At 43.0% G+C, this 24578-nt stretch overlaps 1 protein-coding gene across 2 annotated transcripts in view; it reads left to right on the top strand.

Moving 5' to 3' along the window:
• Positions 1-24578, top strand: part of LOC126248433 (beta-1,4-glucuronyltransferase 1) — a 323883-nt gene that overhangs the window by 41705 nt on the left and 257600 nt on the right. The window contains exon 1 of one of the 2 annotated variants that reach the window (XM_049949406.1): positions 14591-14808. The exons of the other annotated variant lie outside the window; for it this stretch is intronic. The gene's annotated coding sequence lies outside the window, so the exon portion shown is untranslated. Of the gene's footprint in view, positions 1-14590; positions 14809-24578 lie in introns of those variants that run through there. 2 annotated transcript variants of the gene reach the window in all.

Here is a 24578-nt window from a genome sequence, read left to right as displayed (position 1 = left end):
AAAGTCCAAAAAACTGGTAGTTAAACCTTCGGATCTTCGAGCTTCCTCCCTATACGATAGGGACTATGCTCATGAGCATATGGACTTCCAGTCGGAGGAACCAGATAGCTGGGAGCTGGCTAATGTTCCCCTGGCCTCCCTGGTAAATCACCACCTCCGAGGGAGAAAGGCCAGAACAACCATCGCTAAAAATGGCTTCCACAGGAACTCCTTTGCTGCAGTGGAATTTAGACAGATGTCGCTCATACAGGAAGTTCGCTATTACTGGAGACAGAGCTAAAGGTGGAGTGGCTGTTTCCATCGGTGACAGGTAGCACTCCTCTCCTGTCCCGCTTATTACGACCATACAAGCAATTATCGTTAAAGTTGTAGCACCCTTTGATACCATAGTGTATCCTTTTGCATACACACCGACGGAACTCTTCCAGGCACTCCCACGCCCATTCCTCCTTGTATGGTACTTCAATTCACACAATGTGCTGCGGGGCTTGGGTACGACTTGCTCCAGGGGTCGGATGATAGAGCGACTCGTCCATTCTGACAATATGTCTTCCGAACGCGGGTCAGATGACATACTTTTCCACAGGTACAGGCTCTTTTTCAGCCGTTGGCCTTTTTGTTCTCCAGCTATTAGAGACTCAGTTGAGTGAGAAGTGGTTATTGATTTACATTCTAGTGATCACTTCCCAGTGTGGATCCGTCTGTCCATTACGACAGGAGCTGACAGGAGACCACGCAGATGGCTGATAGAAAGGTCAAATTGTTTGCAGTACAGTCGAGAAGCTGTTTTTGAATAAAAGAATTGTGCATAGGAGACAGTGGCCCATATGATTTGGGAGATACAACGGGCTACCGCAGAACTCATCTCCCAGTCTAGTAACCACCTCAGACGATGGCCTGTACCTTGGTGGAATGACTACTCCCGATTGGCAATCGGGGCCAGACAAATAGCTCCGCAGAACTTCAAACACCGTCCAACTACAGAAAACATTCATGCCTTCATATCTGCGAGAGCACACGAGAGGCGAGTGATAAAAGAACAGAAGAGTGGTTCCTGGAAGGAATTCACGACTCCATTAATTGGTCGGCTTCCAATTTTCAAGTTTGGGACACAAGACGGATTTCAGACGAGCAGTACACGTCCCCTTATCGTCTTGTCAAGTAATGGGGTCTTTGTGGACATGGTTCAGGCTTTAGCTGAACATTTCTTTACTGTCACTACGTCATCCAAACAAACTCCTGCTTTCCAGGTGTTCTGTAGGACTGAAGAGATGAGGAAGATCAGTTTCTTCTCGCTTAATGAGGAAGTCTAAACTCTTCCGTTCTCCATGTGGGAACTGGAATCAGCTTTGTCTGCAGCCACAGATGATGCTCCAGAGCCTGCTGAGATCAATTATGCCATGCTTCATCTGTGCCCTGAAGCGAAAAGACTGCTCTTATCTAGTTTCAATCAGATCTAGATTGATGGGCCTTACCCCACGACATTGAAGGCGGTAAAATTAATATCATTCTGGACACCAGGCAAGGACCGTAGCGCCTCTAACAATTACTGGATTGCAACCCTACCAGTTTTATGGGTAAGACTCTTGAACGCATGGTCAACTGCCACTTCAACTTGCTGCTCGAATCGCGATGTTCAACCCTTGATAACTTCATTCTATTGCAGACCCCCCTGTGGGCCTGGGGTAGAATAGGCCCAACGTATTCCTGCCTGTCGTAAGAGGCGACTAAAAGGAGTCTCACACCTTTTGGTCTTTGTGATGGACCCCTGTAGCGTTTGACCTACATTTTTCAAAATTTTTCCCGAAGAGCGAGCCAACTGGGGAAGGGCGAATTACATGGTGCATTGTGTCCATCGTACATTGAGATCTTTATCCCACTTTCTCATCGTGGTATTTCAGTCCCGCGCATACTCCATCTGTTGAGTGAGGACACAATTTTGGGTGCAGTTCCCTCCACAAAGTATGCAGTGTCGTTGTCTGTGCCGACAAGGACCATGGAATTCTTTGCACCTCATATCCAGCATGGTAGCCAGTCTTGTTGTTGTGGGGCCACCATGTACCCTGTTGGTTGTAGCCCCCCTGACTACACAGGGATCGCTCTACTGATGCCTGCGGCGCCGTTAACTCCCCACATACGGCCCACGTAGGGCCCCTAGTCAGAGTGGGTGGCATCATGGCGGATGGCACGCCATGAAGTGTAGTCAGTGATCCCTTGCTGGTGGTGAAACACCAGCAGTCATTAAGCGTTCACGAGCTCAATTCAACGCACAGAAGTGCGACCCCAAATCGTTCCCCTCCCTGGTCACATCATGCGAGGAACGTCAGGCACTCCCCTCCCTGTTGCTCCTGCACCACCTACTTTGGAGCAATGCCCTCCCCCCCCCCCCCCCCTCCCAAACCATTGGGGATGTCCATTCCGATTTCTAAGCCAGAGAAACATAACTCCATCGGCTTCTCTCGCTACAAAGGGGTCCCTTGGGTAACTTCCTTCCCAGGTTTCTGCTATTGGGAAAGATGACATCCACCAGTGGCTGAAGAGCTCAAAAGCAGCTGGTTGTAGGGCTCAGTCATACTCAGTCCCAGAGATTGAGCCAGTGAAGTCCTCCCAGCCAGGGAAACCCAAGGACCAGCGAGAGAAATAAAAAAAGGTTCCCAAGACCAAGGAAATTGCAGTGGCACCCCACACCACCGCTACCTAAAAGCTCTGTGTCTGACGATGAGGTGGAGATTCTGGCGTCCACTGAGGACCTATATCTCGCTATACCCTCACACACAATCGATATAGACTGCTCAGGCAAAACGTCGGTGGCAGCAGGTGACCCTGAGGCATAAACTGCCTCATTGAATGTTCCATGCCTTCGAAGTCTCACGATGACGTCATCCTCCTGTGGAATTGCAGCGGTTTCTTCCACCGCCTGGCTGAGCTACGGCAACTGTTAAGCTTTACACCTGTTATCTGCATTGCCCTCCAGGAAACCTGGTACCTGGCAATGAAGACCCCTGCCCTCCATGGCTGTATGGGATATTACAGGAGCCGGCCGCGGTGGTCTAGCGGTTTAAGCGCTCAGTCCAGAACCGCGCGACTGCTACGGTCGCAGGTTCGAATCCTGCCTCGGGCATGGATGTGTGTGATGTCCTTAGGTTAGTTAGGTTTAGGTAGTTCTAAGTTCTAGGGGACTGATGACAGATGATGAGTCCCATAGTTCTCAGAGCCATTTGAACCATTTTCTGGATATTACAGGAACTGTAGCGACTATAATCGTGTGTCAGTTAGTTTTTGTTTGGCTCCTAAACTCAATCTGTAGTAAACTGAGCCCCTTCAAACCAGTCTTCAATCTGTGGCTGTCAGAATAAGGATGACACAGGAAATAACTGTGTGCAATGTATGTATTCCTGTGTGGTGGTGACCACTTCCCCATCGTCCTGTCACTGCTCCAGCATCAGGCCCACGGACGATTTCCCAGATAGGCTTTGAACAAGGCGGAGTGGGAAACTTTCACCTCTGCTGTCACTGTTGACACTCCCCCACACGGTAACATCGCTGTGATGTTTCAGAAGGTGACTAAAACGATCGTTTCTGTGGCAGAAAACATGTTCCCTCGCTTTTCAGGATGCCCTCGGTGCAAGGTATTCCCTTGGTGGTCGCCGGTAGTCGTTGAAGCAGTTAAGGAGCCTCAGCGAGCTCTACAGTGGCATAAGCGGCGCCCTTCCCTGAAATATCTCATAGCCTTTGAACAGCTCCGTGCCTGCATTCTCCAACTTATCAAACGACGAAAGCAGGAGTGTTCGGAGGGATACGTCTCGACCATTAGGTGCCATACGTCACCTTCCCAAGTCTGGGCAAGTATCAAACGTCTGTTCGGGTACCAGACCCCAATAGGTGTTCCAGGTGTTATTATAAATGGCGTATTATCTACAGACGCAAACGCGATTACCGAGCACTGTGTCGAGCACCACCGCCCAGCCTTTCGCACTCTCAAATTGCGGCAGGAAGGGAAAGTCCTCAGATTCATTACACGACACAGTGTATCCTGTAACGACCCATTTACAGATTAGGAGCTCCTCAGTGCCCTTGCACATTGCCCCAACACAGCTCCTAGGCCTGATCGGATGCAGAGCCATATGATTAAAACACCTCTTGAGGTAGATAGCTATCGACCCATCAGCCTCACCAACTTTCTTTGTAAGCTGCTGGAATGTAGCCTACTAGCTCCGTCAGGGCGGCATCCGCCAGGGTTGATAATCTTGTGTACTTAGTCTGCCATCTGAACAGGATTTTCCAGACTCCAACACCTGGTTGCCATCTTTTTTGACTTGCATAAAGAGTACGACACGACCTAGCGACATCATATCCTTGCCACATTGTATGAGTGGGGTGTCCGGGGCCCTCTACTGATCTGTATCCAGAATTTCCTGTGTCTCCGTAGTTTCCATGTCCAAGTTGGTGCCTCCCACAGTTCCATCCATATCCAGGAGTCCCGCAGGGCTCTGTATTGAGTGTCTGTTTAAGTGGCCATTAACGGTCTAGCAGCAGCTGTCTGTCCCCTCAGTCTCACCTTCTCTGTACGCAGAAGACTTCAGCATTTCGTATAGCTGCTCCAGTACTGGTGCTGCTGAGCGGCGCCTACAGGGACCCATCCACAAGGTGCAGTCATGGGCTCTAGCCCATGGCTTCCAGTTTCCAGCCATGAAGACGTGTCATGCATTTTTATCGGCGTCCTACCGTCCTACCGTTCATCCAGAACTAGAACTTTACGTGAATGACGATCCACTCGCTGTAGTGGAGACATAAATTCTTAGGTATGATTTTCGACGCTAGTTTGACTTGGCTTCCTCATCTTCGTTAGCTTAAACGGAAGTGTTGGCAGCACCTCAATGCCCTCTGCTGCCTGAGCAACACCAAATGGGATGCAGATCGCTCCAGTTTGCTGCAGCTCTACAGAGCCCTTGTTCAATCCCACATTGACCATGGAAGTGTTATTTCGGCGGCGCCCTCCGCAATGCTTTTGCTCAACCCATTGCAATATTGCGTAGTTAGACTAGACAGGAGCTTTTAGGACAAATCCGGTGACAATCGTACTGGCAGCGGCTGGAGTCCCTCCATTGAAGATCAAACGTGTACAACTGCATGCCATTTACGTTGCACACATTCATAGCTCTCCTGAGCATCTGAATTACCGTCTTCTTTTCCCAACCACGGCGGGTCACCTCCCGCATGGGCGGCCCAGGCCAGGGCTAATGATTGCGGTTTGCTTGCAATCACTTCTGTTGGAACTGGAGTCCTTGGCAGTACCACCTCTCCTCGAGGACCATTCACCTACACCTCCGTGGTGGAGCTGTAGGCCGAGGATTGGCCTGGACCTTTCGCATGGCCCTAAGGACTCTGTTAACCCTGCAGCTCTCCGCTGTCACTTCCTCTCGATCCTTGAAGTGGTCGGGGGCTATGAAGTGGTTTACACAGATGGCTGATGGTAATGTTGGATATGCCTTTGTCCACAGAGGCCATGCTGAACAGCATTCCTTGCCTGATGGCTGCAGTGTATTCACTGCACAGCTGGAGGCCATTTCTCGTGCATTTCAGTATATCCGTTCATGCCCTGAGGAATCGTTTCTTCTGTGTACCGACTCCTTGAGCAGCCTACAAGCTTTCGACCAGTGCTACTGTCGCCATCCTTTGGTGGCGTCCATCCAGGGGTCCATCTATGCCCTGGACCGGTCCCGTCGTTCAGTGGTGTTTGTGTGGACCCCAGGACACATTGGCATTCCAGGAAACGAACTTGAAGACAGGTTGGCCAGACAGGATACGCGGAAACGGCTTCTGGCGATGGGTATCTCTGAACCTGACATGCGTTCTGACTTACGCGACAGGATTTTTCGGTATTGGCAGATGGAATGGCATAACAGTACGCGCAACAAATTGTGTCATTATGGAGACTAAGATTGTGTGGAAGTCTTCCATGCGGCCCTCTCACAGGGAATCAGTTGTCCTCTTCCGGCTCCGCACTGGCCACCCTTGGGCGACCCACGGTTACCTCCTGCGCCGTGAAGACCCAACTCAGTGTCGGTGTGGCGCCCGGTTGACACTTGAGAGACTGGAGGTGGATCGTTCAAAGAATCGGAGGCTATAGACAGTTTCAAAGGGTTGCGGTGGCTCAAAGAGGGGAAAGGAATGCAGTAGATGACGAATGGGTAGCTTTGAGAGATGAAGCACTGAAGGCACCAGAAAATTCAGTAGCCAGAACAAGGCTCAAGTAATCCTTTGACAACACAAGACATAGTGAATATAATTAATAAGAGAAGATACAAAAGTGCAACGAATTAAGCAGACACAAAGAAATACAGACGTCTAAGAAACGGTAAAGCGCAAATGGCTAGACGAGAATTACAAATCTGTAGAAGTATGCATAAATATGGGAGAGACAGATGCCGCCCATAGGAAAATGGAAGAAACCATTGGAGAAGAGAGAAGTACTGGTATTAATACTCGATTTCGGATGGGGAGGCTGTGCTCAGCGAACAAAGGAAGGCTGAAGGGTGGAAGGAATATATAGAGGGTCTATGTAAGAAAACAAACTTTAACACAATATTATAGAAAGGCAAAGGATGTGGACGAAAATGGCATACGGTTCTGCGAGAATAATTAAACGGACCAATGAAAGACCTAAATCGAAACAAGGCCCTTGGAATAGATGCTGTTCCTTCAGAATTACTGAAATTGTTGAGAGTACCAGTCATCACGAAACCATTCTAGTTGGCATGCAGGATACGAAGCAGGCGATATACTCAGTCGAGGAAGAACTTAATACCTCCATTTCGAAGTAAAAGTGATGACAGACGTGAATATTACAGAACCTTCACATTAGTAAGTCATAGTCGCAAATACTAAGATTATCGGCAAAAGAATGGAAAAACTGATGAAATCTGAACTCAGCGAAGATAAGTTCGGATTCTGGGGAAATGTCTGCATTCGCGAGGCAGTTGTGACTCTGTTTATTTTAGAACACACCTTGAGGAAAGGTAAACCTACAGTACGTTTATGGCATTTGTATACTTAGAGAAAGCTTTGACAGTGTTTACTAGAATATTCTTTGGATTGTGGAGATAGCAGGGATAAAATGTAGGAGGGAAAAGTTACCTACAATCTTCATAGAATCCAGACTAAAGCCATGATTGACGTACATCGAAGAGAAACATTAGCGAAGAAGAGAGACAGGCATGTAGGTTACTTCTCACGTTATCCCGTCTGTGTATTGAGCAAGGAAGGAGGAATTTGGAAAGGGAAGTGAAATTCAGGGAGAATAACAAAAAACTTCACTGTTTGCCGATGACACTGTAGTTCTGTCAGACGGTGGAAGACTTAGATCAGTTGAACAGAATGGATATTTCGAAGATAGGTTATAAGAACATAAACATCAGTGAAACAAACGTAATGGACTGTTGTCCAATTAAATGAGGTAACGCCTAGAGGATTACATTTGGAAGTGACACCAAAAGCAATAGAAGGGTTTTGCTGTTTGGGCAGCAGAATAACTGAACAATGGCCGTAGTAGAGGAGAGATAGAATGCATATTGTCAATAAATAGAAAAGCGTTTCTGAAAAAATTAAAATCGAAAATAAATTCAGGTATTAGGAAGACTTCCCTGAAGGTATTCGTGTTCATTGTAGCCTAGTACGGAAGTGAAACGTGGACGAGGAGCAGTTCAGACCAGAAGAGAACAAGAGCTTTTGAAATGTAGTGCCACAGGGGAATGCCGAATTTTAGATGGCTAGATCGAATAATTAATGAAGAGGTACTGAACTGAGTTGAAGGGGAAGAGAAAGTTATGGCGCAACTTGACTAAAAGAAAATCTTGTTTGACAGGACACATCCTGAACGGTCAAGGGAATCTTGAGTTTAGTAACGGTGTGTGTGGAGTAAAAATTGTACATGAGACCAAAGCCTGAGTAGAGTAAGCAGACTCAAATGGACGGAGGCTGCAGCAGTTAATGCAGAGATGAAGAGGCTAACACACAAGACTACCATGGAGAGCTGCATCAAACCAGCGTGCTGCTGCTGCTGCTACTACTACTACTACTACTACTACTACTACTACTACTACGCATTAGGATCCAGAAAATTTTTACATTATGCTTAATTTTTCTCTGAACAGTAACGAAAATTTCTCTCATCCATCTACCGCTTTGTCGAAAGATGCTCAAATTAAAAAAAAATAGAACATGGCATATTCGCATGTCTTCATTTATAATCGGTCTTCCATTCTTGGAACATTGCTCGCTAGTATAATTTTAATGCTGCCTGACCTGTTATAGTTACAGTGATGAATGCGTACTGCCTTGAGAGATTTCTTTCATTTCTCATATTTTTTAATTTCATTGTTTACATTACTCCATGGTTAGGGGTAGTACTCTCCGATTTTCAAAAACTCATTTTTCTTTTTTGGGCTTAAAATGTTCTCTTCGATGGCTACTTTATTGAACGTTAATCCATAGTTCGCCAGAAACTCCATTATCGCAATACAAGGCAATCTGTAAAAAATGTCTCCGAAAACCATTCACAGCGGGAGCAAAATACGTGTAATTTCAATAACGGACGGAAAGGCATTATGGAAATAATGAACGCCCTGGAACTTATGGTGCGAGCAGCCTGTTAAAACTTCTGCACAAAGCGGACGAAAAGCGTATCGAGCGAGCAGAGCAGGGGATGACAGAAGCTGCGAAAGAGGCCCGCAGGGCCACCGTGGCCACGAAGAAGATGGATCATCTCCTTTTGGGCCTGAAAGAATGGCTGTATTATCCAGGGATCGCTGATCAGGGGTATATTTAACTTACAAAAGTAACCCAAAAAGTTAAACGTATTATTTTCCTCGAAAGCGCATTTTTCAAATTGGCGGGAAACATAACTTCAGAACGGCACACAAGATTTTGATCAGAATTTGATGCTGGCGTTCTAAATTGAATTGTCACCGTACGTACCCGTTTTGCGATATCTACAAAAGTTCACTTTCCGTGCAAGCGTTCGTCTCGATTTTGTGGGCGAAGAAAGTGACGTTTCTTTCGACGCGTTTCGGTAGAACTTAATATTTTTCAATTATCCCATGCACACTGATAAAAAATACATTGAACTTGACTTCCATAAAATTATTTTGTCACAGGTCCAATAAGATGGCCTCGGGAAATACCGCCGATGACCGATTTTCTGGCTCTAAGGGGTCTTCCATCTTTTGCAGCGGTTACAGGGAGCGTCCGATGTAGACACAAACTACTTCTGAAAGATGAAAGTGTAAGGAATGAAATTCTATCAGATTCAGCAATTCTTTTTATTTTACCTGAAAAATCACGAGAATCTTGCATTTTTCTTGCATTCAAAGAGGGTTAACACCTTCAGCAACAAGAAAAATGGAGGATATCACCTCAAGCAAAACAAAATTTCCCATTTTTTCCACATTTAGGTGGGTGGGATCTGTTACATTCAGTCTTTGCTTCTGCTGTTTTTTTACCTCTAAAGAGTAAACGAAAATAATTGTTATCTTTAGTAATGAGTCTATCGAGCTAGAAACTGAACACACTTACACTGTGATCAAAAGTATCCGGACACCCCAAAACATACGTTTTTCATATTAGGTGCCTTGTGCTGCCACCTACTTGCCACGTAGTCCATATCGGCGACCTCAGGAGGCACTAGACATCGAGAGAGAGAGCAGAATGGGGTGCTCTGCGGAACTCAGGGACTTCGAACGTGGTCGAGTGATGGTGTGTCACTTGTCATACGTCTGTATGTGAGGTTTCCACACTCCTAAACATCCCTAGGTCCACTATTTCCGATGTGATAGTGATATGGAAACGTGAAGAGACGCGTACACCACAAAAGCATACAGACCTACCTCGTGTGTTGACTGCCTGAGACCGCAGACAGTTGAACAGGATCGTAATGTGTAACAGGCACACATCTATCCAGACCATCAAACAGCAATTCCAAACTGCCTCAGGCTCCACTGCAAGTACTATGACAGTTAGGCGGGAGGTGAGAAAACTTGGATTTCATGGTCGAGCGGCTGCTTGTAAGACACACATCACGCCAGTAAATGCCAAACGCCCGCCTCGCTTGGTGTAAGGAGCGTAAACATTGGACGACTGAACAGTGGAAAAACGTTGTGTGGAGTGAACGAATCACGGTGCACAATGAGGCGATCCGATGACAGGGTGAGGGTATGGCGATTGCCCGGTGAACGTCATCTGCCAGCGTGTTAAGTGGCAACAGCAAACTATGGAGGCGGTGGTGTGGTGGTGTTTTTCGTGTAGAGGTGTAACCTCCCCCTCACTTATCGACCTTAATGACAGTGAAAAATTAAACCGCGTGTACCTAATGGAAATTTGGGAAAAGCACAATCGTCACCGAAGTTAATCTGTCGGTAAAGAGGGAGGAAAGGGTTACATCTAAATGAAAGGAAAAATGCAAATGAAACTTGTGGAAATTAATTTTGAAAAGGGGTAAAGTTAATAAAGAAAGTAAATGTGCGGCCGTTACGTCAACAATTAACTAGCGGTAATTAGATATTTGAGATTTGGGGGAAATCACGGTCGCCAGTCCTAAGAACAGTTACTATAGTAACTGAAAAAGAAAGGTTATTACACATATAATTAGCACTAGAAGCGTGGCAACTGAAGGTTGACATGTGTAGTGTGAAAACTGAAAGTTTGTCAGAAGTAATAAATTTCGTTGCATTCTGACTTAATTTAGCAAAAGTATTTATAAAACCGGAAAATTGAAAGTTAATTTAGTGACTGAAATTAATAGTGAACTTTGTTTCTGAAGCATATCGAAATTCAGTAAAATACAGTTAGTCTTGGGCTACCTCAACAATCATTTGAAAAGCTACTTGAATCTACGCAATTTAGAAATAAGAGATTTAACTTCGAACTTGAATTAAATGATTCTGAACAATTAACAACAGTAAAATTTAGTACGTACCAAGCTGAGCTGCAGTCACATGTAAGCTAAAATATGCTAACAAAACTCGCACTCTTAATTTGTGCTCGTGTAATCTAAATATTGTAGCCAGCTATGAATACTTTAACTGAACTTTGAAATTAAAGCAGTGAAATCTGATTATATTATTTTAATGCTGGCGTTTGAATTTCAACGACACTCGGGTTCATTTCGGAAAAGGAAGGGACCCTGCTTGGCAATGCAATTGGGACAATGAGCAACAAAGGTTCATGCTACGTTGCTGTAATTTTGTGATTTGAACAGTTTGAAAAGCTGAGGTCTGCCATACAGTTCTGAAACTTTACGTGCTTTTAGTCTTCCTTGTTGGCTGATTGAAGGTTTGAAGTCGTCGATCGAGGAGGTGGCGACAGTCACTCATTGTCGGCCGTCGCTGTTGCAGAAGCTGGATGCTGGCGCGCCTTCTTCTCGACACGGTCACCAGGCGAAACGGGCTCTTGATGTGTGCCAGCTAATGCTTCCCGTCCGCGACACCGTGCTAGAAACTACCATAGCCAGCGCGCGCGCGCGCGCGCGCGCGCACACACACACACACACACACACACACACACACACACACACACACACACGCACACGCACAGCCAGACTCTCTCTTTGCTCTGCCCGCGCTCCACGAGGCAGAGTTAACGCTACCAAAGATCCTACACACTTTGATTCTTCACACGACCTATCGATGTAATCGTTCGATAGCAGTTTTCCCTAGGCAAGACCCAGCGTAAAAATACAAATAATATTTACGAAACAAACCAATTATATATATATATATATATATATATATATATATATATATATATATATATATATATATTAGTCAAACAAGTACAATATGTAAAGACACACAAATGTCATATATTCAGGTAACAAAAATAAGGAAAACAAATTTATAGTACAACAGACGGAAATAGGAAGATATGCATTTCCGGCGTTACAGAGGGCTTGCACCCTTTGTTGTTTTGCGTGGCACTGTCACAGCACAGGCCTACATTGATGTTTTAAGCACCTTGTTGCTTCCCACTATTAAAGAGCAATTTGGGGACGGCGATTGCGTCTTTAAACACGACCGAGCACCTCTTCATAACGCACGACCTGTGGCGGAGTGGTTGCACAACATCATCCCTGTAATAGACTAGCCTGCGGAGTCCTGACCTTAATCCTATAGAAAGCCTTTAGGATGGTTTGGAACGCCGACGTAGTGCCAGGCCTCACCTAGAGACGGACCTCTCCTCAGTGCAGCACTCTGTTAAGAATGGGCTGCCATTCCCCCAAGAAACCTTCTAGCACTTGATTGAACGTATGCCTGCGAGAGTGGAAGCTGTGATAAAGGCTAACGGTGGGTCAACAACATACTGAATTCCAGCATTACCGATGGAGGGTGCCACGAACTTGTCGTTTTCAGCCAGGCGTCCGGATACTTTTGATCACATAGTATGTCATCGGACCTGAGAGACCCGAGAAATACGCCACGTGCTTTCTTTTCTTAACTGTGTATCCTTAAGATTTTTGTTACTTATCAAAAGGCTTATCATAGGTTGGTATCCATATTAGTTCTAAAAATACTCTCCTTAGAAAAAGTTCTCAGCCAACTGACGGCCCAAAAGTGTTCTCTACATGACATGAGGATACCAATGCCAAGCTTTTTTCTGTTGAGGCTAGCATATTTGGACGGAAAGAAGACACCGTTCGCCGATTCTTTAAGAAAGTTTTTTCGGAAATATTTTGTGTTTTCATGAAACTCGAATGATTAGTGGAGAAAGGAAAATCACGGAGCTTACATTGGTTTTGGTCTCTAAAGCTGAGTAAAATTCACACCAAAACTATCACCACTCAGCGGTTCCAATAACGCATCACTCTGCCTCTGGCACGTACCGTACATAATTAATGAATAATGGAATAAACGTGGTAACGCTGATGTGCTAAACAACTGGATGAGGCTACAGCAGCGATGATTGCATCGTTGATGGATTCCATCACTACTACTTCAATTATGCATCGAAAGTTCCTTTTTTTTCAATTCGTTTCCGTAATGCATCGTTTAAAGACAAGCTTTTATTCCCTTTACGATCGCTTCATTTCTCTTCAATCATCTATATTCTCTCCAAAATTGTAATTCTTCTCTCGCTACTGTTGGAAGGATCGAAATCTAAACTCGTAAATCACTTCATCGTGGGTAGTATATGATCCAGTGTGTTCAAAATGATGAGCCTTGACTAGAGCAAAAGTATTGAAAAAAGATGGAACATTAGATGCTGCACTGTGAATTTAATCCAGCTACAGAAATAACCTGAGGACAACGGTTTAAACGGTGCCACATAGAACTTCGTAATAATTAAAGATATTTAGGAAGTAGATAAGAGGGAAAATACATCCCGCTGATTCGACAAATCAAAGTAAAACATTCAAAACGAAATTTTGAATCTTTAATGTTGCATAATTCATGAATTTAAGTTTTTTAAATTCATGCACCTGTTACTGATAAACACGAAGCGAACTGACTCTATCTGGTATATGGGAGTCGTCTTGTCTAATCAAGAAAGCGAGAAATGGTCGCCAGTCAGTTACTAGGTTTACATGTGCTCGGATAGCTCGGTCGTAAGCACAAAGAGTACATACGTCATGAAAGATCTCTGTAATCCGTCACCCAAGTACGAACATGAAATGATATCGGAAGCAATGGAAAATGTAACTGGAATTACTAGGTAGGAGGCAACATCTCCTTGATTATTAGCCGTTCCTCTTCTGCCTAGGAACTTAAGAGTAGAGGCTTTCTCTGTGACTCGATGAGTGTATACGTAGCTGTACTTCCCTCCCACACGTCACTCACGAGGGAGCAGGAGTGTGACAAACGACGGAGCAAAACTTTTTGCGAAACGCCCTAGTTCAGCGCTTATAAGAAATCCTTCGAACTAAACGCTCGTAATCAAAGAAGAAAATACTGGCGCAAGCTAAATGTTGTGATTGCCAGCTGTTTTCATTATAATTAGTTGTAAGGTTATTTCCATGTACCCTTTCTTCTAACCAGCGTCATTCGTGAACAAGAGAAACAGGGAAGTGAAAAGAATAAGTTATCAGCATGAAGTATCACTCATGAAACTTTGAACATGTCATGAAGCATTTCCTATGCGCTTGTATTAATGTTGACTTTTTAAAAATACAAACCAATCGTGTACTAGTTACTTCACGTTTTAGTTTGATCGAGTTCCACACGAACACGATAAGACGCTCCATTATTTCGTTACTTCCTTCACCTCTCCAACTCGCTCCCTCCATCACTGCCGCCTCCTCCTCCTCCTCCCCCCCCCCCCCGCTCTCTCTCTCTCTCTCTCTCTCTCTCTCTCTCTGTCTCTGCGTACCGGTCCGTTCGTAAGGTGGAAACAATCCTCAGATGAAGCAAATGTAATGATAAATATAAATTGAACGTTATTGATTGATTACTTCGCGTTAAAATCTCCAAAAGCAGCTCGTAGAGCGCAAAACCAGGAATTTCCTGGCGGCAGCGGGAGCAGCACGATGCAGCGCGCGTATGTTGGCAGCAGTGGACGGGTCGTGGGGCCGTAGTCTTGGCTGCCCCACTGCAGTGAGCAGTTGGTGTCCTGCCTCGGTCGATGGCACTTCGCGCTGCGCTTCTCACGTTAAGTGTTAACTAGTTACTGTGATGTTTATATGTCACACATACCGGCCATGTTTGGTATTTAGCGCGTGAATATGTGCAGAATTTTATAGTTCTTGAAGCTGAACAACAATGATGGACAGTTAGGCAGGATGGGCTCAGAATACCTTAAGTGTAAGCAAGAATCTCTCCGGTAAGTTCTGTCTCAGCCTCTGGCCGTATATTTAACCTAATTTTGATTTGCTGGTTCTAAATCAAACAAAAAAAAATATTTGGCTCTCATAAATTCAAATGTAAACATTCCATTACAAAATGCAAACTCAAGATCAACATTGTTGAAGTAAATAAAGGTGTTGCATCCTTGAAGTTACTCGCTGTCAAAGATAGAGAATTGCTGGAGTATCACTAATTCGAATATTACGAAGATTATCACATTAGTATTTTATATAGTGTTAAAATACTGTCGTTAGTTTGGATGAGATATTACTGTAAGAGTTACTTATTGACATTACTTCCTCTAAAGTAAAAACTGAATTGCCGTGTCTCGTAAAAGTTCGACTCATTTTACTTCTAGCTTTTTAATTAGGCGATATGAATCTTCGTTGAAAGACAATTTTCCTTATTACTGGATTTTTATCTTTGACGGTTCTTCAGACAATTATGCTGTATTGATGATTGAGAAAATTTTCTTCATTGTCTGATGGATCCCCGATTTAGTTTTTAACTACTTTACTGAAACAATCTTAGAGGCCCTTCCCATACGACATGATCTTTTAAGATTCACCCACAAGCTTCTGGCTACCACGTAAGAGAAGGCTGGAGGAAGGTATAAATAGTGCTAAGGGATTTATTAACGAAAATAGTTTAATTTTTCAGTCAATTTTATGTTAGCATTTTCGAGACTTAGGTTACATTGTGCGCGTACACGGTTGTATCTAACCTGTTTGTATCCGAATGCCAGTTCCTACACACAATTACAAAATGTATGTTCTTATGAAACACTCTGTCCGTAGAGTAAACAACCTGCTATCAAAGATTTACAGTTTATTTGTAAATAGATGAGTAGAACCTCTGAAACAGAGCAGAAAGATCGGAAGATTGAATTTAAATACAATTTAGCATAGCACAAAAACTTTCTCTGCTTCTTTCGTAAGTGACGACCATAGCCCAGCTAGACAATAGCATCGTCCTCAGACACCACTAATAAACTAGAAACGTACTACAACGATTATAATTATGCATCTCACAAGATGGACCCTGTTTAGTAGGACTTCCATGTGTCAACTTACCATACAGTATATGTTGGTACCGCAGGAAGATTAAATGACTGTCTTCTATGTCCAAAAAAGTGAATGTAGCAACGATATTGTCAATAGTCATATTTACGCGCAAGTCAGTACAACATGACACCTGGCATTTATGTCGCGGTAGATAAATTGTTGGAAATGCAGACAGCCGTGGCTGGAATATTAAAACTATCAGCAGATGAAATCCACTTACACATGCGTCTGAATCTACGAATAAGTTTGATGTAGCAGATCAGTTAAAACTGATAAGAGAACCGTACACGTTTTAGCAAATACGTCACACACGCTCCGGTTCTCAAAAATAAAAATGTTTTGGGCAAATAATTTTCATAGTCAACAACTGGTTTACACACATTTTGCTTTCATCGTCTGGTATTGCACAATTTTCGCTACAAAATGTTCAGATTACGTCAGAAAAGTCTGTTGAAACCGGTTATCAAAAATTTAGTAGTATTTATGCGATCTTGGCTATAGTGTTGGTTACCAAGTAACATCACAAAATTCAGTTAAAACCATATTGTAGTTTGGTGGTGGAAAACGGAATGTGTGTATGTGCGTATTATTATTATTATTATTATTATTATTATTATTATTGATTCGTAGACACCCCCACCCCACCCCCCACCCCCCTTATAGTAACATCTGAAAAGCTTGGCTCTGTAATTGGAGTAGTAATGAAGTCAGTTACCTGAATTAGTTACAAACTAATGTCCTCTCTGTGTCTGTAAGATTTCAGCTCGTTTATTAACGCCAATATAGTCAACGGTTGGGGAAACAGAACTTCAGCGTTTCCAATTTGGTTTGGTGGCTCTAGGTATCTGCAATGTCATGAGAATTGCAGTGCCGGGCTTGGCTACTATGGTGCGAGGGGTATTTGTGGGAGAAGGGAGCACTGTGTGCTTCTGTGGTAGGGTGAGGGGGACGGAAGAGGGAGGCAGGGCAGGGCGCAGCCGCCGACCGCCGTGTGCGCACGCACCCAGCCACGCCACTCACGGTTCACGGCTTTCCCTTTCTGGCAGTCCCTACCAAACGCGCTACCTCCTCTTCGGAACTCTGCACACTACTGTCCCGAAAATCGCAGTTGCGCAAGATTAAGGTATGAGCGCTGTCGTTTAATTTTTAATTCCGTTGGCTGTATAAACTGCCTTCGGTGCGATGTGTCGCGTAACGTGAATAATAAAAATGTGTACTTCGCTTTCCTTACTCACCGTGGCTTGTTTCGGCAAATAGTAAACAAAACAATTCTACAAACATGTAGAGAATTAACACCACTTGATACAGTAAGCAACTACTGTAGTAAAGTGCTAACTTCCCTTGAAAATGGACTGTAATCCGCTAGCCACTATTCATCTGTTAAAGTGCGGTAAATTGGATTTAATTTTATTAAATCAGTGATTGGCTGCACCGTGATGGATAACGTCCTAAGGAAAGCATAAATTAAAACGTGACGTTATCATACCTTTCAATTCTTTCTTAGCCGTTAAATGCGAAGCTCCCCCTAGACAGGTATAAATAATTAACCGCTATCTCGTTGATGTCCCTCCTTGCAGCTAGTATGAAGTGACAAAATGAAGCATAGAACAATAACTGGATCACAAGTGCAGTTCAAACTGCAAAAGATACATAGCAATTAGTGATCAGAAAGCTGAACTCCGTACTATCCGCTGTGTTGCACTTACGTACCACTGTTACTTTTGATTAAATTCGCGAGTGGTGTGCAAAAATAAAGGACGAACGATTCTGTATGACCTATAATTTCTATGATTTTACCACCACGGCCATTTAATCAGATACGTGTTGCAGGAACTAATGTTGGTTCATTATTCTAGGAATTTACGCTCTCTGAATTTTAAGACTAAGCCTAGTCGTCCTCCACGAAATTAGGATGAACACGACGCTCTAGCACTTGACAAATTAAAGCGTGACTTAACGTGCTGTTCTCCTGGAGGTCTTCTATGTCTACTCTTTCAGTTATCTGACAAGAGTCCACTGTAGCGAACAATATCAAAGAATCGTTGGACCAAATTTTTTGAGTTTTGTAGCTTTGAATGATCTAGGATCAGGTTATTTGAAACACTAATTTGGACGCTCTAAAAATTTTTCAGTATCTCTCGGAAATAAACTACATCTTCAGCTATGGCGGCATTAGATGTCGATAATAAAAGATGAGCTGCGCCTGTGAGGTTGCGCCCGCATAATCTTCTGAACAAATGCTGTGATGCGTCAGTGTGCGAATTTCATTCAGCGTCTCTCAGCTCGTTCTAATTGTTTTCGTCATGTGTTCGAATATTCGTCGAAACAAGAAATTAGTCAGTATCAAAGTTACTGGCTCCCACTGACGCTTGTTGAAGGTTAGTAAAAAGAGTATTTTCAGCACTGTTAGGGATTCCTGTTACAGCAGTAAATTTCCCACTGTACACTCGTGCGACCCTGTTAGTACAGTGAACTTGAATGCCGATTGACAGAAAGTTTACTTGAGTTGGAGGGAGATAATATTGCCGGTCCATGAAGTGTTCACTGACTTTTCGATTATTCTTGCTCTTTTTGTAAAAATATCTGCGGTTTAGTGGTAGCCGTTATTGGCGCCTAAGGTGGAGCTCCGGAGTTTCGGTTCTGGGTTACCGGTTCGGCATTTTTGTAGAGAGAGAGAGAGAGAGAGAGAGAGAGAGAGAGAGAGTCTCAAACATTGTACAGTTAACTTCGAGAGGCCAGTGTTGCTTCAGTAAATAAGTTTAGCCGACATGCAAGCGGCCGCGCTTCCGTCAAATCTAGATTCTTGAATATAGTTGCGGTCCTCCCGACGTTTATTAACTTCTAATGGAACCGCGCCTTCTTTTTATCACAGATTCCCTCAAAATTGTTGGTATATGCAGGACTCGGACAGAAATGAAAGTGACAGAAGCGGGAGTCCCAGATGACCAAGAGTTTCGAAAACCTAGCATTGCAGTTAGCGCGGGTTGAACGATGCATTACCCATTTAATTCCTGAGGGGTATTTTCGTTCTGTCGTTGCAACTACAAGAAAAGATTTTTTTCCTTCACCAGGTACGTTTCGCTTTATTGAGTTAATGCATCATAAGTGGTCTGTAATTAAAGATATTAATAATTTCATTTGTTTTTAAGATCGAAAGAACTGTTCGTTAACAATGTCGATTTATACTTACTTCAATCTTAAAAACAAATCAAATTATAAGTATCTTGAAAAGGAAAGGCAAAAAGCAATTTGGGACTGAAAAATTTCAGGAAGAGATTTCAAGGCGTACGTGAGAATTTCGAATGTACAATTAGATACTTCAATTTTACAGTTCAGGATATACACGTGCTCGGGTGATACTCATTGTAAAACAGGGGAAGCAATAATTTTGTCGGCATCTTGAGTTAGTTGTAATTGCTGCATTTTTACAATTACATGGTTGTGTTAAAATCTCTATGAAAGAACAAACTTTAGTTCGTAAAATGTTCTCTCATCGCAGTGTTTCGCAGTAAACATCGCATAACTCATCATTTCACCAAATATTGGCGAGGATATCTGGTGATCTAGAGTGCGGCGTATTTTGTGCAGTTTTGTGAAGACCATTATTTTTTTTTTTTGTTGATAAGAGCAGTTTTTGAAGCATTTTGATCATATTCTTTACCTGACAATAAAACTAGACATTGTAGGATTAACTGCAGAGTGCTGGTCGAAGATCAGAATGAAACTAAAGGAAATCGTGTTAACTGAGTCTTCCGGCAGTTCTTGGTAGAACAAAACTACAATAAATTAAAAACGTGCATAATGCTTACATTCTGCAGTGTAGAACATCAGCAGTATAGTGCTTTTTCTCTATTATCAACGGAATACGAATTACTGTAAGCTTTAATTACAATAGCTTCTTGGAACGTTAATTGTAGAATACTCGTGGATGCTGAAAGTACAATCCTTTATCCCAAATTTGCAGTCCCAAATTTTCATTTCACGAAAATGATCCATACAATACATTGAACATTATTTCGGTTTATTTGCAGTTAAGCAACGTAAAAGTTGAAAACAGGAAAGTTTCCGCTTAGGGACTCAACCATACAACCCGCAAATGACCGTTCTGCCATCTTTCCACTGCGACAACCACTACCTGGAAACTATGGAAACACAAATAACTCATACTTCGACCAACCCTCCTTCACAAATGCATACTTTTTCAACAATTCGCCACTTTGCACTTAAATTTCTAGCCAAGCCATGCATATTCAACAAATATGGAATAAACTGATTAGGATGAGTAGGCGCTGTCACCTTGTTAGCACAATTTAGTTTAGGTTTCTATTGCATCTTCATTCTCACGAAAATAATACTAAAAATAAAATGCCGCGTTAAATACTCCCACGGAGGATTTTTCTTACAGCTTACACCGTCCGGACGTAACACGCGTAATTGATGCCGCTGTGGCTGAAGAGTAAATTCCTAAATGTCTGTTAATTGATAGCAAGAGGACCTGCAGAAAGCTATGTACTGTCGAATGACAGGATAATACCATTATACCAAGTATTTATTTAAGAGCCCTGGTTGGTGGGACAAGGATATCCATTTTTTCCGGTATGTGGCTCACTTTGATCCCTAACAGCAGTTTTAAACAGATGGAGATGGGACGCGCAACGGTCGACAGTTGGCGGAACGGATGATGCTGTACTTTCAGGCAGTCTTGGGACAGACTTTGAAAGTTTCCTATTAGATACCTTCATTTCTGTGTTGTCTCAGCCTGGCACCATTACGCAACAACCAAGTGTCGTAACTAGGAGACGCTTCTTCGTCTCGTAATCTGTAAGTACACAGTGACAGCGACTAGGTTGCGCTTTTGTCTTGCTTGCAACTTTAATTTTCCATCCGTAGAACGCTATGGTTATTAAACATTTGCTCGTAAAAACAAATCAGCATTGATATTTGACTTTGATGTTACTAACGTAAGGAACTACTACTACTCTGTCTGCGAAATGCTTACATATATTTTATTTTAGACCATACAGAGAGCTACAGAGACACTGGGAAAGCACATCAAAGGATTTCTTTTTATTGCGTAGCACCTCTGTGTTAATGACGTATGACGATAGAATACGTTTTTGTATGTGCAATGACTGTAAATTCGGACCAAAAAATCTTTGAAATATGAAATACTGAATTGAAGGTAAGTTTAAAATTGATACGCAGCAAAAAGTTTACTTCATTGTCAGATTACTGATAAAACTAGACTCAATGGGTGGGTCTAGAACTTCGTAATTATGATTTTCCTTGCTTATTCCAATATTAAAATGAACGTGACAACAGGGTGTTAACGTCTGTTGAGTTCGGCCAGCCTTATAATGTTCCCAGTTCTCGACAGATAAGGTGGGCTGGCTTGACATTGTGTAGCGGCTTATCTGAGTACAAAACGAGATTGTCTTTCTCCACGTACTTGCCTACACGATGATCTCCTAACGACAGCAAGCCATTTCGTAGAACGCAGATATCAGTCCTGAAATGAGATAAGAGTTTACCGTACGGCCCCGGTCGTTAACTGGATCGTTATCGCTATTACCCAAGCTCAGAGGTAAGTAACGGGATTAACGTAGTTGACTACGGAAGACTACTTTCAGATGTACTCTGATTTTCTTACATACCGCATCATTCAGAGTTCTAACGCATTTAAACGGATCGAGGTTACTCTTCGAAAAATTTCCTCCTACCCTTCAAAAAGAATGTAACTAACCCCCATATTTCCGCAATAACGATCCAATTCAACGTTTCACATGTCGTTTTCCCATTTTTTGCCTTAAATATTTTAAGTCGCGTAGATCGAGCTGTAGCAGATTATCCAGGTTAAATCCCTTTTCCTATATAGCCCCACCTGTAGCAAACAGGCTAGCATGACGCCACAATAATTGATTTGCCTTCTTCCTCAGTCGCAAGATTTTGGAATTTGTCATCTTCGGCCGCTTGCGTGTTAAAGTTGTTACTTATTTGTCCCTGCAGTATCGCCTTTTTCCTCAGTAGGCTGAGCAGACGTTTTTTTCAGATCTTCCTACCCGAATAAAATGTGATATGGTGGTGTCGCTAGCCAACGATGCTGGACTACGAAGATCGCGATGATATTACTCACCAAGATGTCCGGAGACATCGATCATTTTTCATTCACTTCCTCACGTGCGTGCTACTCATCCGTAAAACTACAGACAAGTGACACATGAAAATTTCTGTTAAGACAATTCCTGTATTGCCAACCAAGTGGTGTATGGGACAACAAAGTCCAACTGAGATGAACAAATGACCTACGTGATGCTCACACAGTGACAGCAATCAGAGAGCGACGTCCATAAACTGGTAACAGCTCCATAAACTGTTCGTAAGGTGTACCCGATTGTATGTTTTACCATTAGCGAAGAGTGCAGCTATTTACCGACAGTAGTTACCGCTGTGAATTCAAAAAGAAGTAGCCAGCTCGTAATTCATAATGAGAAGAGCAGTTTTCGGATATCAGTTAAGACTTCTGCTGAAGACCAGTTTAAACAGTGGCGTCAATCTACTAACCCGGAGGCATCCTAGAAAGTCATATAGCTCGGAATGTCATAGTTATTAGCGAGGAAGGGATCTTGCAGGTTTTGAATTGTGGAAAAACCGAGCCTATGTTGCTTATTTATCTTGTTGTTAAGCTGTACAACGTGGGGTGGTAAATAACTGCGGCTGAACAGTTTAAGAAAATTAAAGTACCTTTGCAATACGTGTATATGAATGATAAACGTGTCTCGTCATTTAAGATTCATTACAAGCTGTCATATTCATCGTGAGCCGTTCTTAAAATATACCGTTGTCTGTAACGAAAGTTTCTTCAAAGAGTTCTGATATGCCATTGCCTGTAAAATCACTTAGTTTCCAATAACTCTTAAAGACAAAAGCCGGTTATCCACTGGATGAACTTATTCACATGTCAGCGTTGCAAGAGATTTACAGATAAAATCTGTTAGCCAGGTATGATCTAATACATTCCTGGTTGTCTACAGTTTTTATTCATTTTTATATCATTTATTACCGAGCATCTATATTTATTAAAGTTTCATAACTGTGGGATCAGTGATAAATAATTCTTTCTTAATTATGTAGTATTTAGTTATTTTCTTATGTCTACAGTCTCGGCAGACCCTAGGGCCGGCTTTAAGATAACTTCAGTTCTTGGTTATTCAAGCTACTGCAGTCGTACTGTTCCTTTTATTTTTCATACCAAATTTTTCTCAAATGATGATATGCTTAGACTCGGAACTTCGATAATTTATTGACGTATAACGCTCTCTAAGCTGCTGTAGACGTTTGTCCTTTGGTGTGCAGAAAGGATTTCTCGCTTAATGGGTGCGTGAATATTTAACAAATACTACAAAAATCTGTAAACATTTACGCATTGTTCACTTCATTCTACTGCCACCGACACTCATCTTGCTTAAGGACTGTGAAGACAAGACGCGATAAGAGAAATTAAGGCTCGTACGGAGGCATGTACATAGTTGGTGTCACGTCGTTCCGTTTGCCTGGGGAACAGGAATGAAGTGACTAGCTGTGGTAAAAGGTACCCTACACCATACAGCGTTCGGTGATATGTGGATTGTGTGTGTAGATGTAGTTAATGCGTTGTCTGCACTATTCCACTTGTAATCAGTTACTCGCGTCTCAAAGTAAATAATCGACGCTGTGCTCAATACTGTTATTTCTTCTCTCCATAGGTTATTTGAACAATGTCCTACAAAACAGTGGCTGCCGCAACAAATGTGACGAGACTAACGTGCCAATTTCTGTCATAATGAGTCGCTCCAAGGTATTGCTGGATGCTTCAAACGCAGAAGTGTAGTACGTATCTTGTGTAGAGGAAATGAAGCGCCATCAGGAAATCTAGCTATGTAACACCCTGTTTTACTAACCAAGATTTGCGTGTGTGTGAGCCAACATTTCTCCGTACCGAACACAGAGGGCGTTTTAAATACCTTTTGCAGGAAATGATGCTGTCACATTTCTTGACGTAGATCACGCTTGATCAGCTGTGAGAAGTTCTTCGTACACGGCCGGGAAAAAACACAGCACCCTCAACGACAAGGTCATATTATTGGCAAATAAGGTGACAGGTAGTTAATCAGTGTAAGCATACATCACACCAAATGAAACAAGTCACAGTAAAGTGTGCCCAAACAGTCGCATCAGTAAGAAATGCACCCTTCCATCTGGCGGCAGCGGAGCAGTGTATTGTCGCAGACAAACGATGGTGCAGGTGCCGTGGAGAATGACATTCTGCGATAGTCTGTCCCAAGCATCTTGCGCCTTACTAGTACGTTGCGTCGTAGCAGCAATATGTGGATATGCATTGTCCTGCTGAAAAGAAATCACCTGTTATATCGAAGAAATGGCAGTTGAACGGGAGTAACAGCCTGTGCGATGTAGCGAACACTGGTTACTTCACCTTGCAGAAACATAAAATGTGATCGCGACTAGTAACTGATGCCCCCCTTCCCCAAATTTAGAGGGCGTAAAATCTGTTCTTACTCCAATGCTCCTTTGTTCCATCATGTATTACGTACTGACTCTCGTCACTGTCTGATAGAACAGTTCAGGAACACCCTCACCTTTGCCAGGCTCTCAATAAGCGGACTGAAGAGAACTGATTGGTTATTGT

This window comes from Schistocerca nitens, chromosome 3, assembly GCF_023898315.1.
Source record: "Schistocerca nitens isolate TAMUIC-IGC-003100 chromosome 3, iqSchNite1.1, whole genome shotgun sequence".
Taxonomy (NCBI): Eukaryota; Metazoa; Arthropoda; class Insecta; order Orthoptera; family Acrididae; genus Schistocerca; species Schistocerca nitens.
Note: the sequence above shows the minus strand (reverse complement) of the source record. Positions and strands in the feature narration are given on the sequence as shown.